The sequence below is a fragment of the Gorilla gorilla genome, chromosome 15, assembly GCF_029281585.2.
Source record: "Gorilla gorilla gorilla isolate KB3781 chromosome 15, NHGRI_mGorGor1-v2.1_pri, whole genome shotgun sequence".
Taxonomy (NCBI): Eukaryota; Metazoa; Chordata; class Mammalia; order Primates; family Hominidae; genus Gorilla; species Gorilla gorilla.
In genome coordinates, this window is record NC_073239.2 from 16,788,775 (window position 1) to 16,801,576 (window position 12,802).

Consider the following 12,802-nt stretch of genomic DNA (forward strand, 5'->3'; position numbering starts at 1 on the left):
CCCCTAGGAGGCCTTCCCTTCAAAGACTCAACAGCACCATACTCTGAGGTTAACAGGTGAGACCTGCTAGCAGGTGTTATAATATGTTTCATTTGAAATGATTCTTCTGTTACCTGTTGAGGTCTTAGCCTACTCCCCCCCCCAGAAGCCTCCATTAGCACACCAGGATAGTACTGCTATAGTTCAGAGGTCCAAATTATATCAGAGAAATTAAAAAGTAGCACCTTCCAATGTTGAGAAAAAAATGTGTCCTAATGTATGGTGTTGTAAATCCCCACTGTTTTTTCTTTTTTGAAATATATTCTACAATACAGTGTGTATCCACAAACATGCCAACTGCTTACGAATGAGACTTTTTTTGAAGAGTTTGATGGTAGCATTCTGATACTGCTTAGAAGCTTTGAAGAATTCTAAATGTATTAGGGTCCATACAGTATCTCTCTACATTTTCCTATTTAATGAGGATCAGATAAGAAATTAAGTCACTACAGGAACAGTAGGGTAGGTCTTAATAGCTGAGAAACAGTTTAGTCTGCAAATAATGCCACTTGGGTCTAAGAGTCAAATTTGGGTTTGGATTCTGCTAGCAGTATGATCTTGGGTAAGTTATTTAATCGTTTATACCTCTGTTTCCTCATCTGCAAGCTGGAGATAAGTAAAAATATCAGTTAAATTGGTTAACTGTGAAGATTAAATGAGATAACAATCATAAAACACTTAGGGCAGTTCCTGGCACATAGTACATACTCAGTCAATCTTAGCTATTATTGTTATCATCTCAGGTATCACTATTATTTGCAAAAGAAAAAGAGAACTTTTGCATGAAAACAAAATCACTCAGCTAGATAGAAGGCTCTTAAAGAGATGAGATTTATGCCAAAGATTCTTTTTTATTATTATTATTATACTTTAAGTTTTAGGGTACTTGAGGTCATTTCTTGTCCTTCAAAACAGAACAGAAACCTAAAAAGTGTATCCTCCTGTGAACCCAAAAGTATCTGAGACAGGTCTCAATTAATTTAGGAAGTTCATTTTGCAAAAGTTAAGGACACACCTGGGACACAGCCTCAGAAGTTCCTGACAACATGTTTCCAAGGTGGTTGAGGTATAGCTTGCTTTTATACATTTTAGGGAGACATAAAACATCAAGTAATACATGGAAGATTTATACCAGTTTGATCTGGAAGGGTGAGACAACTAGAAGTGGGGGCTTCCAGGTCATAGGTAGATTTAAAATTTTTCTGATTGGCAATTAGTTGAAAGAGTTACCATCAATAGAAAAGAATGTCTGAGTAAGAACAGACTATAAGTGTTTCTTATCAGACTTAAGGTCTATGTTGATGTTAATGCTGAAGGGTATAAAGAGGCAGGTCTGACCCCCTCTTCCATCATGAACTAGTTTTTCAGGTTAACTCTGGAATGCCCTTGGCAGACAGAAGGGGTCCTTTCAGATGGTTAGGGGAACCTTAGAATTTTATCTTTGGTTCACACTTCCTTCCATTACAATGTTTATCAAACTTTAATAGGCAAATGAATCCTCCGTGGATCTTGTCAAAATGCAGGTTCTGATTTAATAGGTCTAGGTGGGGACTAAGATTCTGCATTTCTAATGAGCTCCCTACTGATGTCAGTACTGCTGGGCCACACTTGGACTAACAAGGTTCTACAGGGCAAGTTCTCTCTCTCTCCTTTGCACATTACCAAATACCTAGCAAGTGGTAAGACTTGAATCTAGAGCATCCTGGCAGGTCTTCAATGTATAGCTGAGTGGACCAATACCTCCACTGTTTCCTCCATATCCTTTCTAAGTACCATGTTCTGACCAGGAACTAATCAAAATTTTCCTTCTCCTGGCCAGGTGTGGTGGCTCATGCCTATAATCCCAACATTTTGGGAGGTCTACGCAGGTGGATCACTTGAGGTCAGGAGTTTGAGACCAGCCTGGCCAACATGGTAAAACCTGTCTCTATTAAAAATACAAAAATTAGCCCAGTGTGGTGGCAGGTGCCTGTAATCCCAGCTACTCAGGAGGCTGAGGCAGGGAAATCACTTGAACGCAGAAGGCAGAGGTTGCAGTGAGCCAAGATCATGCCAGTGCACTCCAGCCTGTGCAACAGAGTGAGATTCCATTTCAAAAACAAAACAAAAAAAATTTTCCTTCTCCCTTACTCCATTAAAAGAAAGTGTTCTAAAGTTTCCAAGCTTAACCACTGTATACTTTCTGTTAAAGTAGACTATTTTCCAAAATAATAATCCATAAATAATTCAACTATTTTCCGAAATAATTTATAGCATAGAAAGTAGTCAACTTTCACAGCAACAAAATCGGGTTGTTGGTTTCCAGCTAAACAGTACAGCTATTTCTTAATTCCTTTACCTCCTGCTCCAATACCGAATACAAATAATTAACCAACCAACTTTTGCTTGAACTACTTCACCAAAGAATAGAAAATAGCTTTGTTGTCGTTGTTGTTGTTCTTGTTGTTGTTGAGATGGAGTCTCGTGCTGTTGCCAGGCTGGAGTGCAGGGGTGCAGTCTTGGCACACTGTAACCTCCGCCTCCCGGGTTCAAGCGATTCTTCTTCCTCAGCCTCCCAAGTAGCTGGGACTACAGGCGTGCGCCACCATGCCCGGCTAAATTTTGTATTTTTAGTAGAGATGGGGTTGCACCATGTTGGCCAGGATGGTCTCAATCTCTTGACCTCGTGATCCGCCCACCTCAGCCTCCCAAAGTGCTATGATTACAGACGTGAGCCACCGTGCCCAGCCGAAAATAGCTCTCTAAATGTGATAAAATAGTACTTACAACAGTATACATATTGATGTAAGCTGTTAATAAACTGCCTGATATGTGAACAAAAATAGATAACCTACTGAGAAACATTTAGTGGTTAGGAGTATGAGTTCCGGAGAAAGACTACCTGGATTCAACTTCTGGAGCCACTACTGCTTGTGTACATGACAATGACCAAGTTACTTTATATCTCTGTCCCTCAACTTCTTCATCTGTAAACTGAGAACAGTAATAGTAGCTAACTCTTGGGAATGTTTTAAGTGTTAAGTCAGTTAATCGGTTAATTTATATAAGGTGCACAGTATTCTACCTGATAAGTTCTAAATGTTTAAATTATTAAGCAGTTTAAGTATGCATTTATTTAAACAGTAAGAGTATTTTAGAAAATAACACATATTTAGTAAAGATTTCACTGGAACATAAACCCACTGGCTTATATTGTTTATCATATTTATTACAAAACTCTATCGTTTTCCAACTTAAGACTCTTAGCTTTTCCCAGTGCCTCAGGAGATGGCTTTTCTGCATTTTTTTCTTAGCTTCTATATTTTCTAGTTAATACGCTTTGAGTTTAAAACCCTAGATCACACAGTCTCATCAGAACAAAGAGGTTTCATTAAGCAGAGGTGGAAAAATGACTCACTCTTCCATGTTCCTAATAATATTGAACACAGTCATGGGCTTTTACTGTGTTTGGGGCACAGGCATTTAAGAGCTCAACAAAGCAGAATGAATCATTTTATAAACACATAGGAAGTTCTTCAAAGGTTTCAGTGTATAATCAGGAGTCACTCCAGATTGGAACTCTTAAGAAAAAAAATATCTTGAGTAAATCTTGAAGAATCTTCAAAAAATACTGTTATTCAAGCTTGCTATTTTTCTCTTTCCAATGCTGATGAAGATTATTGCCCTTCAATATGTCATTGTAACAAGACTTCCCTTTAAGGAAGGAACCTTTGGGAGTGCTAGAGAACACAGAAAAGACAGAACCATTCTAGTTTGCTCACATTTAAGAGATTGTATTAGTACGTACTTGTATGTTCCTATGTAAGGTCATGGAGGACTCCAATCACCTATAAAAGCTGTACATCTTGACTACATTACATTGGGGGAAGAAGTTCTCCCATTATAAGTTTTCACAATCCTCTTCATGTTTTAGTTCTACAGTGTCAGCACCACAAAACTCAAATACTATGACAAATAGCAGAAACATAATCAAGAGATTTGTTAAAAATAATAATAGTAATCTTCCCTTCCCCCACGTCATCCTGGATTGAAAGATCCCTAGTTTGCCTTCTTATTAGCTTTCAAGATCTTGTGGCATCTAGCATTCATGCATGAACAAAGAACAGTGTCCGGATGGATGGAAGTTTTACTTGACATCTTCCAACCAACAGTATTGATTATTGATCTCTCTCATTTCTGCCACCAAAAAATATATAACATGTCCAAGTATGGGAAAAGTGAAGACTAAATATCCTAAGACAGAGGAATGCACAACTTTCTCTTTTGGTAGCCCTATTTAATAGGTAGGAAAACAAAGATGAGAAAGAATGATGATAGTCTAATCTATAAAACCAAAAAAAAATTCTAATCCAGGCATATTTGTCTTCAGCATTCCTAACATTTAAGAAATGAATGCTGATTAAAACCTACTCTACATGATTACCCAGTTGTTTGTTAGACACTCTCCCTTTTTCTTAGATGCTGTCAATTTCCCTTACATTGAAATCCACAAAACTCCTCCAAAAAGGCATAGTCTGTTTTGTTTTGTGTTTTGTTTAGGGATTAAACAAATTACAAGTGCTTAAAACATTGCCTTGGTTCTATAGACATGCAACCAAGGTGAAATAAATGAATAAATCCTATTTCTTCTGTGTTTGGGGAAAAATTGATGTGATATGCATTCAAGAGTTTGGAGAGAAAGTACGTGGCACATTATGAACATGAGCATCAGACAGTAGTCTTTTACTTTTGGCAAAAACATCTTAGAAGTGGCTCCAGGGCACACAGGTGCAGGTAATTTTTATTGGTAACAAGTTCTACACTCAATGGCTCATCTTGCTTTCCCTTCTGAGATGCAGGCTAATATCATATAGTAGCATATGGGCTCTGGGAGCACACAGAGGTTTGAATGGTGGCTTTACCACTCATTATCTGTGCTAGCTTAAGCAGAAGAATTACCCTAAGATCCAATTTCTTCATCTATGATATAGAGATAATGGTAGTTCTTACCTTTCAGGGTTACTGTGAGGATTAAGCAAAATAAAACTGATAGAGATCTTAGTGCCTACCCATAGAAAGCACTAAATGAACATTAGCTCTAATTAATATTAACTCCCTAGAAGGAAAACTAGATGGGTCCAGAACACTCAATAGAGGCCTCTCTATAACTGAACATACAGAAATGGGGAAAAGAAGAGTAAGAAAAAGATATCACTTTTTAAGGTATTATCAAATTGTAATTACATTTAAAACAAGGCTTTTTCAACACTCACAACCAAACATAAAAATAATATAGCACATAAATGTAACAAGTGCTCCCTGGTGTACCTGCAGAAAGACATAGCTAAAATTTTCCCATGTACAAAATACAGAAAATCATTTACACACAATACAATCAATACAACAGTAGTTGCATAGCATTGACAACTTTGCATTATCTCACAAAATGTGTGTCTTTGTGGATTATCAATTATGTTATGTTCAGGGTTTTGTACACTAGCTGTATTTCACAGTCTTAGCTCAAACACAGAGACCTATTTTGATATAATTACCTCTATACAGGGAGTGATTCTTGGGGCAGTATCTCCTAATGCAATGGATTAAAGCCTGAATTATATTCCTAGGTGATTCTGCCTCCCCAGAACTCCTTCCTAATTTCCCTCATTAATATCTTATTGTATACATTAAGTCTCTTTGTGCTCTCCCTAAGAATGAATACTACTACTACTGCTACTATTTATGAAGCATTTACATTTACTAGGCACTAGGCAAAGCTTTTTTTGTACATTGCCTCATTCATTGTGGAAAGAGAATATACGTTATTTAGCTAGGTGTTACACAGTCAATAAGTACTGAAGCTGGGATTTAAAAATAGATTAAATGATTCCAAAGACTCAACTTTTAACCATCATGTTATATTAAGACAATATTCCAGAAACTGCTACCCAAAAAAAACCCTATGCAGTTTTGGATAATTAAAAACTAAGTCAATATTTTATTCACATATAAAATTTCAGAAGTTTTTAGAATCATTCTGATGAAATAATTTATGTTTTTTCTTATAGGAAATTCAATTGAGTAATTTTCTGTGGCTGATTTTTTTCCCCAGAGAATTTAAATGAAATAATGCTACTTATTCAACTTGAATGTGTAAAACGAGTATTCCTTACCCAGCAACCTTTGAATATCATTGATATGGGAACTTTATGTCATAAAATTATAACATGTCATTAAATGTTACAGATAATTAGAGTAAAACAAAATTCAGATTAAACCATGAAATTTATGATTAATATTATTCATGAAAGAAATAGACAAATTTCACTCTATTGTTTTAATACTTCCTCATAATATTTCTTGTATTCTATACTAATGATTCTAAACATCTGGGATAGTCACAATCCCCATTTAAATATCAGAGGAAGGCTATGGGTCCTCTCTTTTTAAACACATGTATATACACATACCACAATGTTCTATATAATTTTAAGGAGAGTTTGTTGGGGTGATCAGACCCAACACCAGGTCGTGGGGGTGACAAAGTCCAGCAGAGCCAAAGGATTGAGAAAAAGACAGTTTGAGAGAGAAAGGTGGGACCTCAGGGGGCCATCGCGATCGTGGAGGCTACGAAGGCCATGAGCTCTGGGAGCCCACGCTGTTTATTGGTAATCCAACAAAGAAACAGGTGGTGAGAATGTGGAGATCTAAAGGGCACATTGCATGAAGCACGTGAGTTACAGCTGTGATGGTTTAGCATTTGCTCTGCTACTTGAGATAATGGAAAGCAGGTTCTTTTAACTAAAGATACAGTCGATCCTGGGAGAGCAAAGAGCAAGGAGTCAGCAAGTCTAGACACATTCCAGAGCCATGAGCCCTGGATTCTATACAAGCCATGAGGGGTTTTATGCCCTGGGCTCAGATTATGGTGTATCAGGGTATTCTTCCACCCTTTAGCACAGAGCTTGGTGCTCCAAAGGCCACAAGGGGTTTTAGACCCTGGACCCTAGACATGTTCCAGGACTCTTTTACATTATGTCAGACATGCAAGCCCTGCCTCAGCTTCTCCCAACACTAAGCTTTTCCCAACAGAATTGATAAGAATCTCTTTTCTAGATCACTTTCAATGAGTTTGTATTGGTAGAAAATACTAGTATCTAGATTTATTCTATATTCCAGTTGTCCATGAAGAAGACAAATGACACCTGGCTGTAGAACTTAACAAGATATGTTGTCCATTAAGTGAAAAGTGCCCAGCTTGCAGGCATGAGATACAAGAATAAAGCTTCTTAAACAAGATTACTTCAGCACAGCATGTGTCAAATAAGCTAAACCACTATATTACCTCTCAGAAATTATAGCTGCATTATCAATATCCAAAGAACTTGTCTACAATTTACATTTCCAGAACTGGGCATACAATAGAGATAATTTCAAACAAAGATGTCTTTATTTTCCCTGGGATAGACATGAAGATGAAGTAGAAAAGATTCTACTGCACACATATTTTTAAATGACTAAGTAAGTCCACATATCTGCTAAAGACCCTCAATTTCTAATATCATAGATTCTCTCAGGTTGCAAGGGAGATACCTACACACCTTCGGTAATATTCTTTGTGTGTGTGTGTGTGTGTGTGTGAGGAAATAGATACTTAAAACTGTAAGCCCAAAGTCACAGCTAGATTTCACAGAACTTAAATGTCATCCCACTTTCCATACTCTCTCAGTGGTTTCACACAGCTTCAACAGTTTCTTATACCAAAGTTACTGTTACAACTACAGAAAATGTTTTAAAAGACCAGGAGGAACAGATGTGTGTTTAATCCTTTTATTTCTCATGCCTAAACTCACATTCTTTTCAATTCTCTAGGTTATTTTCCATTAGTTTAACTTACCGAAAAGTGATTTGGGATGAAGAGACAATTAAACTAACCCAAGTTGAAAGAAGTTGATCTAATTATGAACCATGGAGCCTCATTCTCATAAAGAAGATTCTAAAAATGGGTGAACATTTAGATAATTTTAAAATAATTATATACTTAGAGTATATAATGGAAGGTTGATTATCTAATGACCATCAATAGTGAGCAAATTATTAGATTATACATATGCTAACATTTCTTTTCTTAAAGTGAAGTTCTGTTTATTTCCATTGATTAATATTATTCCATCAGTGCAGTATTTAAGAACCTAACAATTAAGAGAAAGCAGGAAAGGGGAGAGAAGCAGTCAAATGGGAAGTAAATACAAAAGCAATCTCTCATGTTGACAATGTTCTCATGTATTAACAGAGACCTAAGATGTGTAGCCATTAGTTCAATAAACAATTATGATTAAAACATAACTATCAGCATAGGTCAAAATTTCCAAACTTCGATGATAGTAAATTTTAGCCTAGAGATGTTTAGAATTACTATTTGTCAGCTTCAGAAATACTATTTATTATGACCATTACTTATGTACATAGATACATTAAAATCTAGAGCCATATGTTTTTGCCAGTATGCACAAAATATATTCTTTGTGAAACTATATTGTGCCTGAGGCTTCCTGTGGCACACCATTTCTGATTGTGAAATGTCAGTTGTTTCCCTGTGACTTGTTTTCAAATTGCCTTCCCATCACATTTTTGAAAGCTTCAGTCTCTTCATCATTTCAGCTGATTTTCACCTCAATAATTCTATGTCTTTTATTTCCTCCAATTCCTCCAACTCACTCTAAATAGGGTAAACTTTTGCTCAAATCCTTCATTGGCTTTCCAGTTGGTACTCAGCGTAGATGTGGTATAGCTTTCTGTATTAACTAGTCTTCTCAATATAACATTGTGAAATGAGTGGTTACCTTGTATTTCAACTATTGCCAGAAGTCATGAGAAACAAAGAATCTATCAATGTTTTCATGAAATTGATTATATGGAGGAGCTCATAAAATTTGGCAAGTTTGGATGCACTGCATTTGGGGGGATTGCACATGGTGTGACTTTCATATAAGACTTGTGTGGAACAGAGTCTACGACCTAAAATGACAGCAGATATATGTAAACAAAATTGACATTGGTGCCAGCTGTGTACAAACTGAATATATTGCAATTAAATCAGTTAACCTAATACAAAAATGGCAAGAAATAAACCTCTGGAATTCACATGCATGGTCCTTCTGTCAAATATATATATATAATTTGAATATTTGATGCTAGGGGCATATTAACATAAAATATCTTACTGGGGACTAAGTATTCTGCTATGCCTCAACCTCATCTACTTAGAAAGCAGCCACTATGTTAAGAATATTGTGGAAATGTTAACGCTAGTTTATTTATTCTCTGTGGTAAAGGAAAAATTTTAGGTAAATTTGACAGTTTACTTGGGCAAAGAATGATTCATGAGTCAGGCAGCAATCAGAACCACAAGAGGTTCAGAGAGCTCCACCCAGCAGAATGAGCAACAAGTTGGTATAGGCTGCACATGGAAGCAAAGCAGAGAAATTACTCAATAGGCCACAGCTAGGCATCTGCCTTATTTGAGAATGAGCTGATCAGTTGGCTGCCTGTGATTGGCTGAAGTATAGCTGTTTGCGATTGCCTGAAACTCAGCTGTTGGTTACTAAATATACTCCTAAATTAGGTTTCAGAGGTTTACATACTAAGTTAGGTTGTGGTTTGTTATATAGGAACTCAGACTAATGGCCTCCTGCTTATTTTGCTTTAAAACCTGCCAGAAATCATTTTAAAAGCAAGTTGCCCAAGTTCATACATAATGATACTGTATGTTTCTACCCCACCCCACTACAGAGACATCCTTAGCCTCCCTTCAGTTATGCTATAAAATATGCCAAGAACATGAGGCCAAGGCAAAAGACAAGCTGATCCAGATGTGTGTCTTGCAGAATGCCAGTAATGCTGGCTGCTATAACAACTTACCATAGACTGAGTGGCTTATAAACAATAGAAATGTATTTCTCACAGTTCTGGAAGCTAGAAGTCTAAGACTGGGGTGCTAAAATGGCCAGGTTCTGGCGAGAGCCCTCTTTCAGGTTTCAGACTGCCAACTTCTTCCTGTGCCCTCACATAGTGGAAGGGACAAGGATCGTTCCAGGGTCTCTTTTATAAGTTCACTAACCCCATTCCCAAAAGCCCCACCTCCTAATACAATCAGCTTGAGGGTTAGGATTTCAACATATAAATTTTGGAGGCCCATAAACATTCAGACCATAGCATACAAATATAAAATGTCTGCTATTTTCACTTTATTCCTATTCCCTGAATGAATCTATCCACACTCATAGTTTTGATTACCCACTGCATGCTAAAAATCCCCAAATCTGTATGTCAAGCACTTTTCAATCTCTGATTTTCTAACTTCTTTATCCAACTATCCACAGGATATTTCCAGCCAAATGTCTCTCAGTCATACCAAACTTAGTATTTTTGTAACTGATCTTGTGTTTCATCATACCCATGTCCAAATGCTGCTTATGTCAGTTTGGGTCCTCCAAGAAGTAGAAGCCACATTGAGATTAGACGTGCAAGAGATCTGGAGGGAGAAACTCCTGTGAAGGACAAAGTGGGAGGGAGCTGGATTGCCAGTGAGACCCTTCAGACCACAGTGTGGATCTGATGCCTGTGAAAGGAGAGGGTAGAGGCAGGGTTGGCTAGAAAGAGCCTGATACTGCACTGCAGTTCTGAGTCCTAGCCACAACAATGGGAAATCTTTGAGCAAAATTGCCCATGGAAGAATCCCACACCAGGCAGGAATGGCCTGACTCTGGGGCTACCATAGTGATCAGGCATTGCTCATAGCAGCTCAGGGATCCCTTGCCATGGTAGATCCAAAGGCACCATAGTTGAGGCTGTCAGTCACTACATTCCCTGCCATGGGTATGCTTGAGAGGGTACATAGGTGACACATCAGCACTGCCCTCACACTCGTCATTCTCTCTCATCTGGTGGTCCCACCATCCTTCCAATTTACCCACATTAGTAACCCAGCAGTCATCCTTAACTCTTTTTCTCTACTTCCACCTAAATCCAATAAATTAAATTTAATTTTATTAAATTTATTGAGGCCATCTTCTCCTCCCATCTCCTACTCCACCTGTCCCTGCTCAACCCCCATCCCCTCCCACCTGCAATACTAACTCCCTGACTCATCTTATTTTCCTCAAATCCACCCTAAACATAAGGTCTGCCAGAGAGACCCACGTGCTTAAAACCAAATCCTGCTATGGCTCCCCATTTCCAACATAAATATATTTATGCTCTTACAGACAGATGTGAGGCCCCACTACATATAACTCTTGCCTTTCTTTCCAGCATGATCTCCCCCTTTTATTCTGTGACCCAGTAACACTAAATGCTGTTTTACCACTCTCATGTGGTTGCTCTCATTCTCCCTTCTGCACAGTGTTCCCTTCTCATATTCCTATCCCTGACTCATTCTTAGGAGTATTAATTCTTTAAGATTCAGCTCAGACATTACCTAATTTAGGAACAATCCCCACCCCGATCACACCTGGTCATATGTATACTCTCTGGTCTCACATAAAACTCCGTGTGCTTTCTAGATTACATTATAAATGTTCACATCTCACTTCTCTAAGAGGCTGTTTCTTCAAGGCATAGTTTTATTCATACTGATGCTCCCCACATTTAGAAAAGTGCCTGGTACATAGGCCAATAATCAAGAAATTTGGTTAAACAATTATTGGGAGGAGAAAGAGAAAGAAAGAAACAAAAAAGACTGTTGGATGCAAAGTCTGTGTCAAGTGCTACAAATATTTACCCCCTTTAATTTTTACAACAACCCTGTAAAGTTAGATGCTGTATCTTCACTTTAAAGACTAGGAAATTTCAGCTCAGAGAGGTCAAATAAGGTTCTGTGATAGAAACCCAGTTATTGGACTCCAAAGCCTCTTTGCCATGCTGCCCTTCTTCATGGTCCAATTGAATTCCACTGAGTAAATCTCTTGGTATAGATATCTCAGATTATACTCAACAACAAAACAGGCCATACTGAGAAAAGTAGGGACTTTAGAGTTAGTCAGACCTAGTTTTCCACCTACCAGCTGTAGGTATTGGACAAATTATATAAACTTTCTGAAGTTCAGTTGTTTTTCTGTTTGAAAAAAGAAAAGGTGTATCAATACCTACTATGCAGAGATCTTTGTAAGGATTAGAACAGATATATATGACCTAGCATGATGCCTGGTGAAGATTAAGCATTTAATAGTTAGCAGTGGTAGAATGAATTATTTCATCCAGACACAGCCAAGATACTCACAATTAGAGAAATGACCCATCATATGATAGTCCTGCCCTGTCCCCTCCTCAGGGAGTTGTGGTAAGAAAGGACTACAAACAGTAAGTCAACAGAGGGAAGGCAATGTTTAAAAAGAAAGACTTTTATAACCATTAATGGGCTGTCCTAGCCTGCTTGGGCTGCTGTAACAAAATATCATAGACTAGGTGCCTTAAACAACAGAAATATATTTTCTCACAGTTGTAGAGACTGGGAACTCCAAGATTAGGGTGGCAGCACTGTCGGTTTCTATCAAGGGCCCTCTACCTAGTTTGCAGATGGTTGACTTTTTGCTGTGTCTTTATATGGTGGTGAGAAAGAAAAATCTTCTTTCTTCTTCTTATAAAATCATGAATCCTAGCAAGTTAGGACCCCCACCTTATTATCTCATTTAACCTTAGTTACTTAAAAGCCCACCTTTAAATACAGTAGTCACATTGGTGGTTAGAGTTTCAACATATGAATTTGGGGTTGGGGGAACACAATTCA

General features: G+C 37.7%; 1 long non-coding RNA gene across 1 annotated transcript in view; it reads right to left on the minus strand.

Annotated features, from left to right (window-relative positions):
• The window catches only part of LOC129526762 (uncharacterized), a 364,222-nt gene that overhangs the window by 163,576 nt on the left and 187,844 nt on the right, over nt 1–12,802 (minus strand). The window lies entirely within an intron of this gene.